The 20,891-nt window shown below is 36.4% G+C and overlaps 1 pseudogene; it reads left to right on the top strand.

Annotated features, from left to right (window-relative positions):
- Nucleotides 1–19,174, top strand: part of LOC126011799 (ubiquitin thioesterase Zranb1-like) — a 70,990-nt pseudogene extending 51,816 nt beyond the window's left edge.
- The last annotated feature ends 1,717 nt before the right edge of the window (nucleotides 19,175–20,891 follow it).

Genomic DNA, 20,891 nt, shown 5'->3' with positions numbered 1-20,891 from the left:
TCCATGGTTATTCAATAATAATAAATGTTATTTACCTTTCCAAAATTCTGTATTCATGTAAACAGACAGAATAGTTATAGGAGCCAATTTCTTATCCTTAGCTGAATGCAATTTCAATTCATCTAAACTGTTGCAGTTTTCAGTATTTTCTTTTTCTTGTTTAGATGCTTGGCTGTTACAAGTTGCAAAGTTCTGAAACAAAATAAGGTTATAGAAAATTATAATCAAAATTACAACAATGTAATCTGGAAGGAAGAAGTGAATGGAGAGTTGCTAAAGGGAATCCTTAAAGATTTAGTTTTGTCTATAATGCTCTAACTTAAAAAAATAATACATTTCTTAACATCTATAGAGAAACTTTCTATTATGGATATAGTAGATGAAGTTGATAAATGTATTGGCTTTGTAAGGAATATCTTTATTCTTAGACAGGATATACTATGTTGGCTATGTTGTATTCCTGTTTTGGTTATTTTTTGGTGGGGGGGTTAGTCATATCTGGCAGTACCTACGGGTTATTCCCAGCTCTGTACTCCTGGTGAGCTTGGAAGACCATACGGGGTATTGGGAATCAAATACCCTGGCTGAACTATAGCCTTGGTCCCATATTCCTGTTTTTAACTGTGGCCCCCTACCTCCTACTTTTACTTCCTGTGACCTCTTCTGTAAATCTTAGGCCATGATGCCCCATTTACCTTTGATCTATTATCATTACCTTTGATCTATTTGGAAGAAACTAGAGGCCTACAGCGAAGATCTTCAAGGCCCTGGTTGATAAATATTGATGTATATAATTTATTGATGTATATAACTGACCTTAAATTGATTGAAGAGGGAAAAAAAGGAATTTAAAAGGTGGCAAATAGGCAGGGTTCTAGACATGAAAATTCTAATATTAAGTTTGAAGAACACAAAGGATATTTTTTAAAATAATTTTTATTTTGACCAAAGTGAATTACAAATCTTTCACAGTAATATCTTAGGTACATAGTGACATTGAATCAGGGGCATTCCCACCACCAGTGTTGTCCTCCCTCCATTCCTGTTCCCAGCGTGCATCCCATATCCCCCTCCCACAAAGGACTTTTTTTTTGGGGGGGGGCACACCCGGCGGTGCTCTGGGATTACTCCTGGCTGTCTGCTCAGAAATAGCTCCTGGCAGGTACGGGGACCATATGGGACACAGGGATTCGAACCAACCATCTTTGGTCCTGGATCGGCTGCTTGCAAGGCAAACGCTGCTGTGCTATCTCTCCGGGCTCCACAAAGGATATTTTTAACTCATTAAAAGCTTGCAGTTTATTACAGGCTTCTTAATTGTATTTATTTTTTTTATTTGGGGCTGTCTCATCACACCCAGTGGTTCTCATGGGTTATTCCTGCTTCTATGCTCAGGAGTGACCAATGGCAGTGTTGGGGAGATCATATATGGTGCCAGGTATTCAAATCAGACTTGTGGCTGCCACAACCTGTAACAGACACTATGTAAAAGATAAGTGCCTCACCTTCTGTACTATACCTTGGCTTAATTGTGCGGTTTTTTTTTTTTTAGTTGAAGATTGCTGATTGTGAGAAACAGGGTTTAGATAAATAGATACCCAAATTCCATTAGGAAGAAAAGAAGCCTCTGTGTTCCAAGTTAGGAGAAGATAGCAGAAAAGAGAGGGCCTTGTTCCTCCAAGATAACTTGAGTGTTGTATTAGGCGCTATATGAGGGGGAAGGAAGCAGTAGGATAAAGTACTACTTCAGCTCTAGGGAGTCTCCAAAGAGTGGACTCATAAGATGAACTTCAAAGTATTCTGAGGCTTTCAGTTTATCCTTTCAGAACACATGGCTGTGATTCATGATTCTCAAGTTCATTAGATGCCTCAATAAAGTAATCATATTCCTTAGAATTAGTAACCTGACAGTTTTATCAATGACACATGAAAACTCAGAAGACTCAGAGAAAAAGTTAGAATGTTGGTCCCCCTGCTGTACCCCTGTATTATCTGTCTTCCTGCTTTCCACTTTGCCATTTTACCCATCTCATGAACGTGAAGAGTAAACTAAAATGGCCTAGGATTAAAGATGAGCCACATCTGTGCTGATGCAAGATTTTAATCTGAATTAAAAATTTACTCAGTTTCTTGCCCACCTCTAGACCTTTCTAGAGATTCTTACCAGAATGCCATATCTTACCTTACTCTATCTGTATTATATTCAGCTTCTCATCTTCTTTTGAAATTTCTGTTCCCAAAATTTCAAACACAAATGAGTCATTTTCTATTCTTTTCTGTTCTGAATATTTTAAATCATTTCTTCTTTATTTTGGCATACTAGCCTAGAGAAGGTAGTCAAGAAGGCTAAAGTGACCTTTCCTTTGTTCTGGTCTCTCCCTGATCATTGCTTCTGTACTCTGTCCTGTCATTCCATCATGTTTTTTGCCCTCTCCAGAGCATACAGAGACCTTTTATTGTCTATATCCTCAATCTACTTTTTAATCTTTAATTTTACATTTCAACGAGGTCACTGCACCATAGATTTTTCCCTTTAAATTGTCTCATATTCACATTTTTAACACCTTCATTATTTCTATGACAGCTCCCTTAATTATAGCACCTCTCATCCATGAGCCCTGTCACCTCTGATCTCTTTAATTCTATTTTCTCCACTCAATCCTACATTCCATCACTGAATTAATCTCATTTAAACATTATTCACCCAGGCCACACCTCTGTTCAAGTATGTACCATGGTTTACCACTTTTATCACATCAAATCTAAACATTTTATCTGTCATCACCTTCACCTACACCCCAGTTTTCCCACTCAGGTCTTTTTCCTCTTTTAAGTCAAGTTTCATCTATCGTCTCTGTTCTTAGAAGCATTGGAAAATTGTTCATAATTAGATAGCTTTGTTCAGACTCTTTTTCTTATGTTCTTTCAAAACTGGTATAATTAATTACTCTTTATGGGATTTTTTGGGGTTTTTTTTGGGGGGGGCATACCTGGCAGTACTCAAAGGTGACTTCTAGTTTTGCACTTAGAAATCATGCCTGCCAGGCCCGGAACTGTATGGGATGCTGGGGATTGAACCTGAGTTGGCCATGTGTAAGACAAATGCCCTACTGCTGTGCTATCACTCCAGCCCCTCTCTCTGGGATTTTTCAGGGCATTAATATATGTCCTTTTCATGTTATAATGTTACAATCAATGTTATAATCAGAGTTATGGGATAAACAAGTAATATTTTATATGGACAGGCTGGGATTAAGAATCCTTATAGAAGTAATTAGGCATAAGGCTTTAAATAGGCCTGAGAAATAAAGCATGATACTAACATACTATATAATATACTACATATACTATATTAACATATAATAATTACATATATTAATATACAATATACTAATATAATGCATTATACTAATATAGTTTTATTAGATTGAGATACAGCAGTTAGAGTCAAACCTCTGAAGTACTTCCTATCTCCAGAAAGAGGCAGGTATACTAAGCTTAAAATGAAATCCCAAATCATAGATTCAATCACAGGAGAGATGAAGAGTAAGGATATTTGAATCAGAACAGATACCAGAGTGCCTGACAGAGGTCAAAACAAAGGTCAGGTCTTGCATTGATCTTGTACATCTTCTGTATTTGTCTGAGCTTTATGGTAGTTTCTAATGATGGGAACCAATAATTTCTTTTCTTGTCTTTAGTAATATCTGCCAGTTTATGGTGTTTATTTTACCCCCTTTGCATCTTGACTGAGCTTGTAACTGCTTTAGCAGTTTTTAAAAACAGCAGTATTGTAGAAAATTACATTCTTTTCAGTCAGAGTCCTCCTTTTCCTTCTTCCCTCTTCTTGGGAACAGAATTATCATGGTCTGAGGAGCCTAAGCCTCATGTAATAGAATTAATACACTAAGTTGGCTTAGCCTCTAACCAATTGCCAACATCATTCAACAATCATTTGAGTTCTTTATTGTGAATATCCAGTTCAGACAAGCATTTAAATAGTTAATTAGAGTCGAAGCCTATATCACAGGAGACAGAATAACCATCCAGTTGAGCCATGTCAACCCATAAAATTACTAAGAAAGATAATTACATGATTTTTCTTAGAAACTTGGTCTTGAAGTTGTTTGATTTTGTGCAATATATAACTGGAACACTCTCAATAAATGTCGTGGTTTCTATGAAGTAATTTTCTTTAGCTATCATTTATGATACCTAATATACTTTAGAACCCAAAAGGCAAGGTGTGGTGCCTGGCCTGGCCTTGTGAAGAGCCAATTTCTCCATACATCGCTTCAGAGTAATAACTCTTTTATTCCAGATTTATCATTATGTTATAGTTAAAATATAATTTTACATTATATTTAGTAATTTTCTAATTGATTTATTGTAAATATCCTGTATTTTAAAAACAAACTCATATTTGTATCTTATTTCTCCATTCCCACTAAACATGCACTAACACGAATTAATTAAATTTTAATATTCTGAAAAGTTGATTTCATGAATGAAGAAGTTGCAGTTTATAGATACAACACTCTATAGACGTAAACATATATGAAATTGTGGCTTGGATAGAACTGGAAGGTGTGCTAAGTAAATAAGCCAAAGGACAAGCACCAAGTGATCTCACTCATCTGTGGTATATAGGGAAACAAGATAAAGGTGTAGATTGTGTCAATTGAGAACAAACTCTGAGTTTGATACACAGTGCTACTGCATATATTGATGGTTCTGTAGTTTGTTGTGCTATTGCATATACTGAGAGTCATCCTGATGGCTCTGTAGTTTGTTCCTGGTATATACATTAACTGTGATCTCCAGCACTGCACACATTACTCGACACACTACAGTCAAGTTATTCAAGCATTGTAATGTAAAAAAAAAAGGTGTGGCATATAATAAACACTGAAAAAATAAAAGAAAGATCATTTTTAGGAAATGTGACCCTATGAACAAGTATATGAGCACCACAATAACCCTAGTGAAAACTACAACTCTAATGTTTGTGAGCACCACAACCATCGATAAGCACCTAGTTCTAGAGTGTATCACTATCTGAAATGTAAATCTTGAGAACATCACGACCTAACGAACCAGAACCATATGCTAGCATATGTGCAACTTCCAGTCATCACAACATTATCCGTAGAAGGAAGGAAAGATGGAGGAGGTAGCTTGCAACAGTGAAACTGGATAATGGTCTGAGTCAAAACCTGGCTCAGAAAGGAATCATGACTAATTTAGAAACCATTGCATATAAAAATAAAAGTTTGAAACATTGAAAGTATTTTTCAGTGTTTTATTTCTTTTGGTTATGTGACTTATGGTGAGGCTAAAGTTAAAATGGTGCCATATGCAATCCAAATGAGGATTCACAATTTTTCACTGAAGTTTTTAAAAGCCCCATTTTCTAAAATATAGCGTTTTCTGGAATCAAAACATAATAAAAGATTTCTGTTTTGCCTATAGGGAATGCTAGAATTTTTGGTTCTTGAGGATGCGCTATAGAGACTGGAATAGGATAAGAACTGAGACACAAAGAGTAATTTTCAACTTAATATAAACATATGTCAACTGTTTATCAGATAAGGGATAAGCAGGTTCTGCCACAATGGAAGTCTGTATATGAATTATATGAACTTATGAATTATAATCAGGAATCTGTTGAACCTGTTTGATGAAAGAAGTAGTTCAAATACCTGCCAATTCTTTAAGTCAAAATCTAATGCTTTTCTGTGACTTTTCTCTCCTCATTTTAAGAATCAAAGATTGCATTTTAAGAGTTAAACTGTTGGAAAATCAAAACTGATATCTATGGTTCCTTAGTACTAAGGGAAATCACAAATTAAATAAATTTGAGGGATTTATGTGATATTAATGAGCACTCTGAACAGGTCCAGTAGTTTGAAACAAGTAGCTTGTAAATAGCAACTGAAGTACACAAAAACCCACATTCTTGGGTTTCTTCCATTCTTTTTTGTATATGTGGTGGGGAAGGTTTACGGGCCACACACACCAGGTAATGTTCAGGGCTCACTCCTTACTAAGAGGTGCCTCAATCTAAGGGATCTCTCTTGGTGGTGATTGGAGGACCATATCTGAGGAAAACACATGCCGTATTAAAGTTTTTAAAATTTTGCTTTGTTGGGGGCCACACCCAGCAGTGCATGGAGCTTAGTTCTGTCTTTGTACATGCAAATCACTCCAGGTGGAGCTTGGGGGACCGTATGTGGTGCCAGAAATCTAATCCAGATTGGCTCTTCCCACTGTACTATCTCTCCAGGTCTAGTACTGGAGGTTTGAACCAGGGTCAATTGCATGCAAGACAATAGTGTTATTTTCTATACTATTTCTTTGGTTCATTTCTGGGTATCTGTAGAGAATTTTATTGATTAATTAGGGTCAGATAATGCAAAAGAGTGGGTGTTATTTGTGAAAGTCATGAATAGTCTTTGCATAATTATAGCCTACATCTGCTTTGTAAAAATGCAATGACTTTATATTTTTATATTTTAGTTAGTAGAACAAAATAACATTCTACTGCTATAAAACATATGTAATAAAATTTTTTGATGATAAGGGCAAAACTATTTTAGAATGTAACCTGTGGTTATGCATTTGTCTATGAAATATCCATTGTCAGTTCAATAATAGAACACTCATGATAAAAATCATCATTGATAACTTATCTAATTTAAGATTTATGTAAAACAGTTTTATACATACAACTTTATTTAAAATATTATAAAGGTAAAATAAAAATTTTAACGGTTTGCTAGTATGCATTATAACCTAAATATTTAGTATTACAATATGTGGGTTAACAATCTATAATCTTGTACACTAATATAGTTTCTTATTTTGAATTTATTTTTAATTTTAGGCACCATAATTTACAATCATTTTAATGATAGGGTTTCTTACATACTCTGTTTCAGTGCTACACCTTCCATCAGAATATATAACCTCCCCTCTTCAGCAAACTTTCCATTTTCCACCATGGTGAACATGGTTCTTAAAATGGCATTCTCAAAAGTCTTTGTAAAGATTTTCAGTAGGTAAGTCAACTAGACTTCTGGGCTTGTTTTTACATTCATGGAAGCAGAAAATAATAAAAAATATATTTTGCTTAACTCACAGAATATAACAAACTCAACCTAACTAATATGTATTGTAGGCAGGGATATAGTAGTTGAACATTTGCATTGTGTAGTATGATTTCTGGGCACCATATTATGGTCTCCTGAACCTGCCAGGAGTGATCCATGAATGCAGAGCCAGGAGTAAGCCCTAAGCACTACTGGCGTTCCAAAACCCCAAAACTAAAAACAACACCCCCAAAATAAAACAACTCCAAACATATTATGTGATAAAAACATGTTGTAAAAAGAAGTATGAAACATTTAAAACCATGGCTTTTAGGCATACCAATGACAAAAAAAATATGTATAGGGAAAGAGTGAATCTGAATGTAAATCAAACAACTTTATGAAGAAATGAAAAAATAAAGAATGAATGAATAAACACATGTAATATTATCACAAAAATGTAGACTTATATGAATCATGGAAATATATATGTGGTTTCAAGAGAAACTTGATATGTACAGCTTATTTTCTGAATGCTTGAAAATATTTTATTGAGGAAGTGAGATTTTGGGGGGGGCCTGGAGGGAAGAAGACAAGGATTGAGGGACAAATGAATTAAAGGATAGAAAGGGAATAGAAATTCATTAGTTTAGGAATCATTATAAATACTTTGTTCAAAAAGAAGAATGAAATTATGGACAAATCAAAGGATAGGCTGAAGAATAGAAGGCAACAACACTTGAACCAATTGTTAGCAACCAGATGCTTTTTCTACTTCATAAAATTTAAGTCTCACAATCCACCATCTGAAAGAGAAAAGCATCATTATTCTTGCTTTGTTAAGACAAAAGTGAGGCTCAGAGAACTCAAGGTTACATATTAAGTAAATGGAACTTAGATTGAAAAACAAGCTCTTTCTGAAACTTAAATTTCTCTCCTTTCTCTTATAGCTTGGGCTTTGAATGATAAAAACCCTAAAAGTCCTAGTGAAGGTACAAATAGAGAGGGAGAGTATGGAAGGAAAAAGAAAGGTAGAGAAAAGTTCTTCCCTCTATCATGTTGGTTTCAAATGACCTAATTTCTTTCCAATTTTTTTGTATTCATCTCATTAAGTTATAGAATATAACTATGTCCCCAACCTCGTGATCAAAAAAGGAAGAAAAGATAATTACTTTCAGACAACCTGCCCTTTTCAAACACATAGGGAACAAACTCTTAACTATCTCTTCCTTCCACACCCAAATCACCTCCCCTGGAAATAAACACATTACCAGTGCCAGAGTTGCTGCATGACCAGAATTACAGGACAATCAACGATAGGAAATAATATTGCAAATACAGTTGAAAGCATAATGCACACAAGAGTCTTGTCAAATTCCTCTTACAAAACTTCCTCTTACAAACATCCTCTCATGGTTCTGGTGTGATGCCATCAGCCAAGTAACTCATCAGGGCTGAAGTAGAGCCCTCTGATTCTCATTATAATTAATTGGTTGTAATAAGAATTTTAAACAATTGAATTTGTTATGTAATTTCTTTCCTTTTCTTTCTTTCTTTCTTTCTTTCTTTCTTTCTTTCTTTCTTTCTTTCTTTCTTTCTTTCTTTCTTTCTTTCTTTCTTTCTTTCTTTCTTTCTTTCTTTCTTTCTTTCTTTCTTTTTCTTTCTTTTCTTTCTTTCTTTCTTTTCTTTCTTTCTTTCTTTCTTTCTTTCTTTCTTTCTTTCTTTCTTTCTTTCTTCCTTCTTTCTTTCTTTCTTTCTTTGTCACACCCGGCAGTGCTCAGTGGTTACTACTGGCTCTATTCTCAGAAATCGCTCCTGGCAGGCTCAGGGGACCATATGGATGCCAGGATTCAAACCACCGACCTTCTGCATGCAAGGCAAACACCTTACCTCTATGCTATCTGTCTGCCCCCTTATTATGTAATTTCAATATAGGTTTCTTTTGGTAAAATATTCCATGGGTTACATAAAATACTTCAGTTATGTATACACCAGTCACACAAGATTGACTGATTGAAGTTACCAATTTTAGTTTCTATATACATATGCCAACTCTGTTGGTGCATTCCTTTCTAAAGAGAACATTGGTTTCCAAGAAAAATAACCTAAAATCTTTTAAATTTACTTAAATCAATCAACTTAAAATTGGGACACAAGTGACTTCTCTCTGAGAAGTCATGGTTTTGGACTAGATATGGTTCAGATATGATTTTGGAACCTTTGGTGTCTAGATTTGGTTTTGGAATCCAAGGAAGTTATCAAAGGTCCTCATTGTTGAAGGATCCAGACAGCCCTGGTTTAAATCCCAGATTGGCCACCACTTTAACATTTTTGCAAGCTACTTAAATCTTTCTAATTGGAATTTTATCCACATAATGATGGTAACTAAAGGGTACAAGCTGGAACAATTCTTTTTTTTTTTTAATTATATTTGGTTTTGGGGCCATACCCAGTGACACTCAGCGGTTACTCCTGGCTATGTGCTCAGAAATCACTCCTGGCTCAGGGGACCATATGGGATGCCAGGGATAGAGCCAGGTCCATCCTGGGTCAGTCGAATGCAAGGCAAATGCCCTACCTCTGCGCTATTACTCCGGCCCCTGAACAATTCTTGAACTCTACTGTGACCCATTATTCATAACTGTCTGCTTCCTCAATTCCCATACATCTTTTTTTCCTAATTCTGCTTCATTTTGTTTTGTTTTGTGGTCACACCTAGGGGTGCTCAGGGATTACCCCCAGCTCTGCATTTAGAGATCACTTCTGGTAGGTTCAAGGAACCAAATGAGTTACCAGGGATTGACCCAGGTCAGCCACCTGCAAGGCAAATGCCTTATACACTGAACTATTGCCCTGGACACCAGAACAGCTTAACTTTCACAGTCAATTAATATAATCACTATCTTGCACAAAACTTCAATTCCCTTCACCCTCTTACAACTTTTCTCTCGGCAGCATCATAATAATGGTTAAGTCCAATTCCTCAACTACTCTGTGCTTATACCCAGATGATTGAATGTGGCTGGATAACAGCATGACTACACTAACTGTTCTTTTAAATTTATCATGGTGAGCCTCAAGTAGACCCCCTATGCAGTTTGGTAAACTTGCATATCACTGTAGACTAGAGTCTCAAATATTCCTTCTTACTGAATCACCAGGAGAGTTTGTAGAATTGCTAATTACCAGAGTCGAAGACTAGATTACAACTATGACAGAATTATCTCTGAGGAGGGGACCAAGCTTCAGGATTTTCAAATCTGTTTAGATAGTTCCAATGTGCAATCAATTTTGAGAAAGAACTACTCTTTCTCTCCCACAAAAATAAATGTAAATAGATCGACAAAAATTTATTCTTTGACTGTTTTTCTCCCTAAATTTTTGCATCTATTTCCATAAACATTCTTTTTAGAATTTGAATAAATTGTCTTTGTTACAGCTAAACTGCATTCATCTAGAGGATCACTGAGCCATAGGTCGTAGCTCTCTTATCACTCACAAAAAACACTCTTATTTTCAACTTTCCTCTCTCTTTTGCATCATCCATTTCTCCTTTACCAAATTTTTTTGTTACCACAAATAGTATCAAGTCTGTCTCCAGACATGGCATTTTTCTTGCCAGCTGCCTTTCCATTTCTCAAATTTACTTTTTGTAAAAAAAATTCTCATTCTTGTTGTTTACACTCAATAATCATCCTATTTCTGTCACCACTTTTCAATGTTTCCATTTTCTTTAGTGTTATTATTGCAGAAATTCATTTCTGAGCATCATCTGGACTTTATCTAATGGTGACTTTTGACACAAGTTTTGAAACTCCATCTTTGGAAAACTGCATATTTTGAAGTTGGCATGGAAAGAGACTAGACCAAATTAGCATATATGCAGTCTGCCAATTATGGGGCCAGAGAGATAGTACAGTGGATAAGGCATTTGTCTTGCATGCAGCTGACCTGGTTCAATAACCACCAATCCATGTCGATCCCTGAAGCATCATCAGGAGTGATTCCTGAGTGCAGAGCCAGGAGCAATCTTAGAGAATACCAATTGGTAGACAAATGTGACACAAAAAAGAAACAAAAAAGCAAACAAACAAAACAACAGCAACAAAACTGGATAACTTGATTACAGAAATATTTAATCAAAATCTAAGTATATTTCCATTTAAGATTTTTGTTGAAGGCCCAGCACCATTTGCTCAAAAGTAAATACACAGAAATAAATTTAATATGATACATGGGAAGACTATAATCCACTTATTAATTTCTATGTCTAAGGTTCTTGGCTAAAAAAGCCAGTTCCATAATGATCAAAACCAAGGGATCACTAATTGGTCAAAAATTTACCATTCTTTGATATCTCAGTTATTCTAGTCTCGTAGGAGAGCTAGGCCAGGAATGGGAAGGAAGACGAAAAATCCCTTTTGAATTATCAAAACCTCATTCTTGTAAAAATGATTTCTAATATGTTGGATGAATTACTATTAACATAAAGATATTATAAAAGTAATTTTAATAGCTTGAATTAATACCTAACTTGATGTGTTTGATTAAGTTGTGAAAAGAAAGCATCCTGTGATGATCCTATTTGTATGTCCTACTTTTAGACACAGCACTTATGCTATAATTTCAGAGATTTTGCCAATACTTCATTGGTTGATTATTTTTAAATGCATCCACAAAAATAGAAGCAAAATTGTTTATACTTACACTTATCTAATTATTTTTTTATTTGTTTCCTCAATCTATTTTTGCTTTAAGTGCCATTTTAAAATTATAAACAAGTTCCTATGCAGTCGTATATACTATCACTGAGTTTTTCACATTATCTTTTGATTCCTACAAGAACAAGTACTAATCTAAATCTCACACTTTCTTTTCATGCACTCAGCGTCTTTGGGCTATTGACTTAATGTTAGCATAAAAGTATATACGACTGCATAGGAACTTGTTTATAATTTTAAAATGACACTTAAAGCAAAAATTTTATAATTATAAATAACCTTCATGGCTTATCTTTGATAGATTGAGGAAACAAATAAAAAATTTCAAGTTATCACAAGTATAGTATTGTTCTTGTAGGAACCAAAAGATAATGTGAAAAACTCAGTGATAGTGAACAGCAGGTTTCAACATCTCTCAACTATTAAACTATATTTAGAAAACTCAAGTTGAATATTACAGATTAGAGCTTTTGGGTCATATCTTCACTATTTTCCCCAGAAACATTAAAGATTAAGGTTTATATTGAAGTAATAGATTAAACAACGATGGAGGGACGTGGACCCTCTGGAACATTGTATGCTTAAAGTCCTATCATGAACAGTACTATAAATGATGGTCTTCAAATACAACTTGTTTAAATAAAAGCAATTGATATAGGAAGCATTTCATGGGGAAACCCTAAGGAAAGAGAGAAAGTAGTATAGGGAAGAAGCAAAAGAAAATTAGGGAACTAAGGAAGCAAAGACAGGTCCAACCTGAGACAAGAGGCATGTGATTTCATAGTTCTGCATCTAACTACTGAATAATGCCAGGCTGCTGGGATATTTGGACAATATTTCTAGTTTGAAAAACTAGAAAGCTTGCCTCCTAAGAAGAGCAATGCATGTCAGGATGTTAAAGGGGAAAACACTCTGAAACTTGGAGTAGAGAAGTGTAAGGTGCCACAGAAGCTTGGTAGAAGGTAGTTTAGGAAACCTGGTAGCGTGCCCAGGTGTCTTCTCTAAGCCACTTTGAAATCTGAGAGCCTCAGGCTGTGAAAAGAAAAATAGGGCCTTGTCCAGGCTTATGGTAAAACTTCTCTGTAAGCAGGCATTTTTATGCTCTCTGTGGATAGAATAAACTGTTTAGCCCTAAACTTTTTATATTATTTCACCCGTCACTTTCTTATTTTATTATTTTAGTGCCAGGTCTCTAGGACAGAAATAAAAAAAATAAACAACAAGCAGTAATTAGCAAGCAATTGAAAGAAACATAAAGTTGCCCACTATGCTCTATGCATAGGATTTATTAATAAGTCTTGGACTTGACTCTAGTTTCACATGAATTGATGCAAAAGAAATTACAATTATAGTTTCAAGATTAATTTAATAATTTGCTAATACTTTTTGATTAATTTAATAATCTCTTAACATTTCTTTGTCTAAATAACCAATAAATAGAGCAAATAAATTATTTTTAACAGCACAGCTAATGCAAATAATCATATACAAAATCATAAAAAAACATTAAAAAAGTTAATCAAGCTTTTCTTCACTAGATAACATCTGAGAAGTTGTTACTACATGTGTAGCCATCTTGAACACAATAGCTAAAATATTTGACTCATATAATTTTCTTTTTTGGTTTGTTTTATATTTTAGTCCATATCCAGTGGTTTTCAGGGCTTACTCCTACCTCGGTGGTCAGGGAGACAATAGCTAAAATATTTGACTCATATAACTTTATCTTTTTGATCTGTGTTCAGAATTCACTCCTAGAGGTGTTCAAGGGACCATTAGCAATGCTGAGTATTGAACCTAGACCAAGGCAAGCACCTTACCCACTGTATTGTCTCTCTGATCCTGTTTGAAAATTTTTGCCAAACCTTATGTGTAAGAAACAAATACGTCTTTTTATGTTTTTACTGCATTTAATCGTGTAATTTCTTCTTTAAATATGCAACAATTTTGACCATTAAGGCTTATTATCTGTATTAAACAATTTGAAGAACTGAAACTAAGTTAATCCCCTGGTTTGATTGCTATGCTCTAAAAAAAAACCCCACAAAAACCAAAAACCATAAAAACAGTCTTGCAATGCCATAAAACCCTTGAATACTTTCTACATCTAATTTCAGTTGTGTTCTCAATTTATTGGTTATTTAAATGAACTTTCAATGAACTTTCATTTCTCTTCCAAGCCAGAAGGCAGATGAAAAGTTACATGGCTACATAAAAACTCATTGTACAAATTCACTGACTAGGCTGAGGCTGTAAAAGCTAATTTAACTTTACCCTCATTTAATAAACAACTTCTATAGTTGGATGTCCAAACAGCTATTTCTCTTCCATCAGCAACTCCAGTGCAGTTGATAAATGAATAAAGTATCCATCTGAGATGATAGTGAAGGTATCCATCTGTTATGCAAAGAAGGCCTTAAGGGTCTCCTGAGATTCTTTAGAAATGAATGTAACCTCAAAATCTGGGGTGAAGAGCTGCAGACACAGATAAGGAAGCAAGAGCAGTGCACTCTTATCCAAGGTCAGTCAGCAGCATGGAGAGGAGTGGACTGGTGAAGTCAGCCCTTTGGGTTTCCCTTCAGGCCTCTATCTATTAGGCAATGTTTCCTGGAATTGAATTTCTTTGGATGGCACCACTCTGAACAAAAAATACTTACATAGGCCACAGAAACCAAGTCTACCTATCAGCAAAGTTCAGATAACAAGCTCTGAAAAAACAAAATCAAAATAAATCATTAAGCAACTAATATATGCACAGAGTAGTTAGGTAAAAAGTAAGATAGATAGTAAGAAGTAGATACGTAGTACAATCCTGCTTCAAGTTAACTTAGCCATATATATCCAAAGTGTGTGCGTGTGATTTACAGGTCTAGACTACTTTTTTTTTAATTAAAAAAAAAGTATTGTGGTATCATGATTTACAAAATTACTGAGTTTCAGGTATACAATGTACAAACACCAATTCCTTCACCAAGATCTGTTTCCCTCCACCAATCCTGACTCTATGGCAGACACTTTTTAATTTTTTTTAGGCACTGTGGTTTGCAATATTGTTACTGATATGGTTTTATGCATAACACTTAACAGCTTCCAGCACTCACTTCTCCAGTGTAAGTGGCTCCATCACTGACACAGTGATCCATTCTGGTCCCCCTTCCACCACCCACACTGATTCCCAGTGAACTGATTCCCAGGGAAAACCAATTACCATGTCCATATTGTCTTTCCCAATGAACATGCTCTGCATCTACTGAATGAATGTTTTAAAATCCAGGATAAATATATCACTTTTTCTCACTGGGCATGAGTAAGGCAAATAAATATAGGTGACTAGTGAAAACTTTCCTGAGAAAGCATTTCATTTTATTTATTATTATTATTATTATTATTATTATTAATTTTGGTTTTGGGCTCACACCTGGCAGCGCTCAGGGGTTACTCCTGGCTCTATGCTCAGAAATCACTCCTGGCAGGCTTGGGGGACCATATGGAATGTTGGGATTTGAACCACTGCTGGGATGCCGGGATTTGAACCACTGTCCTTCTTCATGCAAGGCAAACACCTTACCTCGATGCTATCTCTTTGGCTCTTGTTTTATTTTTTGCTGTTTTGCTTATTTTGTTGTTTGTTTGTTTTAAGGTCATACACAGTGGTTCTCAGAACACTCTCTGTGATGTAATTACTACTCTCTGGTAGTAATTATTACTACTCTCTGGTAGTAATAGGATAGAATCCAGGCCTCCTGCATACAGAATGTACATCCTAGTCATGCTTGCCATCTCCTTGACTCCAAGAAAAGGATTTTAATTTTATTTAATTTTAAATAATATCTTATACTTTTATTTAAACCCCATGATTACAAATATGCTTGTAGTTGGGTTTCAGTAATAAAAGATAACCCCTCTGTACCAGTGCAACCTTCCCACCACTAATGCCCTCCATTTTCCTCCTCCCCAACCTCCTGCCTGTCTTCCAGACAGGAATTCTATTTCTCACTCACTACCATTGTTAAGATAGTTGCTAGTGGAGTTATTAAGCATGGGGGTACTGAGAAATGCTCTTCCTTTTGCCTCTTTAAATCAGGAAGAACATGGCTTCCCTGTTCTGTGGGTCACTGAATACTCTTCATTCCTCTATGAATCCTATCTTTACTTATTAAAAGTATCTGCTTTGTTTCATCAAAGTTAGACAGCTTTCCATCAGTATGAATACATATATAAACTTCTGTTTGTATAATTAGATAAAAAGTTAAGTGGAGATGAAAGTTAGTTTCTAATTTCTTATTATGTAAATAAAAAACTTTCTTCTGGGGCCGGAGAGATAGCACAGCTGTAGGGCCTTTGCCTTGTACACAGTCAACCCAGGATGGACTGTGATTAGAATCCCAGCCTCCCATATGGTCCCCTGAGCCTGCCAGGAACGATTTCTGAGTACAAAGCCAGGAGTAACCCCTGAGTGCTGCTAGGTGTGACCCCCCAAAAAACAGAAACAATAACAACAACAAAACAACTTTCTTCTAAAATATTTTATATAGCATAGGCAAGAGACCTTGAAAATATTAAAAGCTTATCAAATTATATATAATATAACAATATTATATATCAAATATATCAAATGGTCAATGAATATAGATATGCTCAATTTAATCATTAAGATAATACTAATTACAGCTATTATCAGAACAATTAAAATGAGAAATAAAAATGCCAAATGTTTTGTGGGATCTGGAAAATCTGAAATGCTCCTGAACTGCTGGTAAGAGTTCAAATTAACATAACATCTTACTTAGGGAACAGTTGGCAGTTTGAATTAAAAGATGAAACATATTGGGGCCAAAGAGATAGCAGGAAGGTGGAGTATTTGCCTTTCATGCAGAAGGATGGTGGTTCGAATCCCGGCATCCCATATGGTCCCCCGAGCCTGCCAGGGGCAATTTCTGAGGGTAGAGCCAGGAGTAATCCCTGAGCGCTGCCAGGTGTGACCCCCCAAAAAAAACAAACAAAAAATAAAAGATGAAACATATATGATATATAGCAATATTACATTTATAAATATATACTGTATTATATAGTTTATGTAAGTGTACACCTATAAACCTAGCAATTCACTCTGGATTCATTTAATAAAAATGTGTGCATATAAGCACCAAAAGACATATGCCATATTGTTCGCTTACCCAACATGGAAGTGTAAATATTCATAGCAATTAAAATGAAGAATATGCCACTACATGCAGCTGTATACATTTACAAATGTGATGTTGAATAAAAAATAAAAGGTAGAAAATAACATGATATTATCATTCAGGATATAGTTACTTTTAGTATCTGGGGCAATTAGAGGGAGATTTTAAGGAGTGAGAATATGCTACTGAAATACAGTTTATTGGTTATGGTATTTTTAGCTAAAAACTAATTTTTATTTATTTATTTAGTCAGTCAGTTAGTTTTTAGGGTTTTTTGTTTGTTTGTTTGTTTGTTTTTGGTCACACCCGGAGGTGCTTAAGGGTTACTCCTGGCTCCGCGCTCAGAAATCTCTCCTGGCTTGGGGAACCATATGCTGGGGATCGAACACGTGTCCATCCTGGGTCAGCCTCGTGCAAGGCAAACGCCCAATCACTGTGCTACCACTTGGCCTCAACACTAATTTTTTTAGTATTTAGTATTTTTAGTGTCAATAAGTTATGGTATGAGTTTCTTGAATCTGATGTAAAGTATGAATAAATGGTCATAATTTGTAGCAGGTTTGTTTGTGTTTGTTTTTTGGGGGGGCACACCCTGCGGCGCTCAGGCGCTACTCCTGGCTCTGCACTCAGGAATCACTCCTGGAAGCCTCGGGGGACCATATGGAATGATGGTGATTGAACCCGGCCCAGTGAAAGGCAAACGCCCTACTGCTGTGCTATCGCTCTGCCCCCTGTAGCAATTTTTGGGTCAACACATCACTTTTAAAATCTGCCTAGTAGGGGCTGGCCTCAAGTTTGGGCCCTGATGTTGTGCTGCTCTCCACCGCCTTGTCTTGGCTCCGGGATCCCTGGCCGCAGCAAGGGGCGGAGGGGCCGGGCGGGCTACTGACAGTCAGACAGAAGGACTTGGCACCCTTTGCGTCTCTCCTAAGAAAGTCAGACTCAGCCTGCTTAGCTTAAAACCTTGTCTCTGGCCTGATTTGGTATGTGCAAGGTGGAGGTTATATAGCCCGGAGACTAAAGTCGTGATTTCAGCATGACATAATTCACTTCAAGAAGTACGCAATGCCAGAATGTGGGATCAAGTAGGCTGGGAATACTGCACATATGAACCCTGTGTTGTGCCCAGAGATCCAGGGGGACATTTATCACAGAAGATCTCTCTAAGAGTGGTTCAAATGATGTTGCTCGACACTGGGACCCTTCGAGAGCTGGACAGGAAGTAGCCCATTCATCTGTCCAAACCAAGATTAAAATCTTCTTACAGCATGGAAAACGCAAACAGGTCATGCTCTCTGTGTTTGTACTTGAACTGGACGAGAGTGATTCCATGTACCCAATGTTTATTCCAGAGCAGGGTCCAGAACCCTAGCAAGTCCCGACAGTCCTCAGGATCTGACTCAAGACCAGTTGCTTTTTCTGTTTCTCCTTGTGTGGAATACAATAACAGAAATAAACTTAACACAAGAACCTAGCACTGGACTTGTTCTATTTGCACTTATGAAAACTGGGTTTGGGAGAAAAAAAAATGTGTGTGTGTGACTATTCCAGATGGAATAATCTTGAAGCAATAGAACTGACTGGGATAGAAGAGGACTCCTCCATCATCAACGAGCATGCTGAATGGGGAGCTCCAGTAGTGGGAACAGCTAGAGACGGCCTCCACCTACCACTAGACGGGACTTGGAGATGGACATGAACTTGCAGAGGCTCGAGCTGGCAGGGGCAGTCGGCAGCAAGGAGGAGCTGGAAATGGATTTCAAAAAGCCGAAGCAAATAAAAACAGGATGAAAAAGGCAAACTGGCTGTTCCTCAATGCTTGTGTGGGGGTTATCTAAGGCGACCTGGCTGCTATCTAAGCCTACAAGTCCTTGGGTGTGGGCAGACGAAGAGAACAACTCTGTTGCATCTGGCCATCTGCTTCCAGAGGCAGGACAGCGAGCATGTCTCTCAGCAAGCAGCCAAGTGTATTCCGGCAATGGTCTGTCCTGAGCTCAGGGAAATCTGGCTAGAGATCGCTGTTTCTCTGCACCAGAGAAAGGGAGATTTTGCAAGCTACTTCCTGACCTAGCAGGTAGCGTTCACATTGCCAGCAGATATTGAAGATTTACCTCCAACAGTCCAAGAAAAATTATTCGATTGAATTATCTTTATGCAACAACTTCTTACTCCCTGATCTAGTGGTTCAAGAGATAAAAATGGTAAAAATGGTATGGTACTAATGGACTTGTATAAAGTAGAAATTTTTTGAAAGAAATCAAGTAGGATAAAGTTTTTAATAAGATAAATAGCAATTCCCAGCACCAAAAAAAAAAAAATGTAACTGAATAAACAAAGAGAAAAGGAAAGGTCAGGGTATATAATTCACGGGTAAAACATTTGGCCTTGCATATGTAAAAGCCCTGAGTTTAAATCCCTGGAACCATAGAAAAATTGATTTAAAAAAAATAAAGAAAAGAATATCAGTGTACATAGATTATTTGAAATCCCTTGCATATTGGCTATGCCTGTACAATTTCTGTTGTGTTTATTGTATACAATGTGGTGAAGATGTACACCCAGATACCTATGTTTTGACGTGTTATTGGTCTAAATAGTGGGAGTATTTTTGCTACAGAATTGGGTTATGGCTAGGACAGGAAAAAGGCTAGAAAAAAGTTGTGCTCAGGCTCAGACTGAGGCTGAGATTATGATAATGTGCTGGTTAGGTTTCCCAAAGCAGGAAGTCTTGGTACAAGATGAACTGGTTGGACACCTAACCTTGTCAGAAACAACTCAAAATGTTCCATCCAAATCACTGTCATCTACAGGCCAGCCTGGTCCAACCTTAGAACCAGGGAAGGCAGAAAGGGAGGACAAGCCAAATTGGCACATAACAGAATAAGAACTGTGTGGTTTCTGTGGGAAGGCCAGAGAGTTGTTGCAACTACATGTCGATGCCAACTCACATTGGGATTTGTTTTATAAAACTAAAGATGGAAGCTGAATCACATATAGTAGCTCCATCAAGAGTAATCTCATGATAGAACTGGGGCCATAGTCCATTAGAAGAACATCCAATAACTACTTCAATTACAGTGCAAATTAGAAATGGAGTCTTGTTATATTTTCCCGAAATCTTGATTTAACTTTCCTACATTCTAATTTGCAAAAGAAGAAAGACAAAGAAACACAAATAAGGCAGAAGAGGAAAGACATGAGGAATTATTTTGAAAACTGATGCAAACTTTATTTTACCTACTAAAAGTTAAGATAAAATTTTATCTCATAAAATTAAAGTGTGCTGGAGTGATAGCACAGCAGGTAGTGCCTTTGCCTTGCTTGGGGCCAACCTGGCTTCAATTCCTGGAATCCTATATAGTCCCTGGAGCCTGCCTGAAGTAATTTCTGAGTGCAGAGCCAGGAGTAACCACTGAGTGTCACTGGGTGTGGCCCCAATTCCCCCAATTATCTCTTAAATGTTCTCAATAACTAAAGTGTTATGAGAAATATAGTAGTATGACCATAAGTGATTAATAGTCATTTTATTTTTTTAGTCAGGCAAGTGGATAGAAAGAAATAAAATGTGAGCATCTAAACATGACACTAAGGTTCTTCTAGTCCCACTAATGGAAACATTAAGATGCACATAAATCCTATTTCATCTACACAGTGTGTGGAATTAATCCCTACCACAGAATTTCAGGGAGTTGCATTTCTCAGGCCAGAGACTAGATTCTTTGCAGGAAAGAAAGAAGTCAGCTTCAACCTTTACTTGGGATCCAGGTTTCTGCCTTTATTGAGGAGAGCATTTAAAAAAACAGAGTAAAGCAAAATAAAGTCATATTGAAAATTATGTACACAGTTAAATTGCATGGGAAAAAACTGGTCATAAACACAAATAGGATCTTTTT

This window comes from Suncus etruscus, chromosome 6 (genome assembly GCF_024139225.1).
Source record: "Suncus etruscus isolate mSunEtr1 chromosome 6, mSunEtr1.pri.cur, whole genome shotgun sequence".
NCBI lineage: Eukaryota > Metazoa > Chordata > Mammalia > Eulipotyphla > Soricidae > Suncus > Suncus etruscus.
This window is presented reverse-complemented; position numbering and strand designations above follow the sequence as displayed.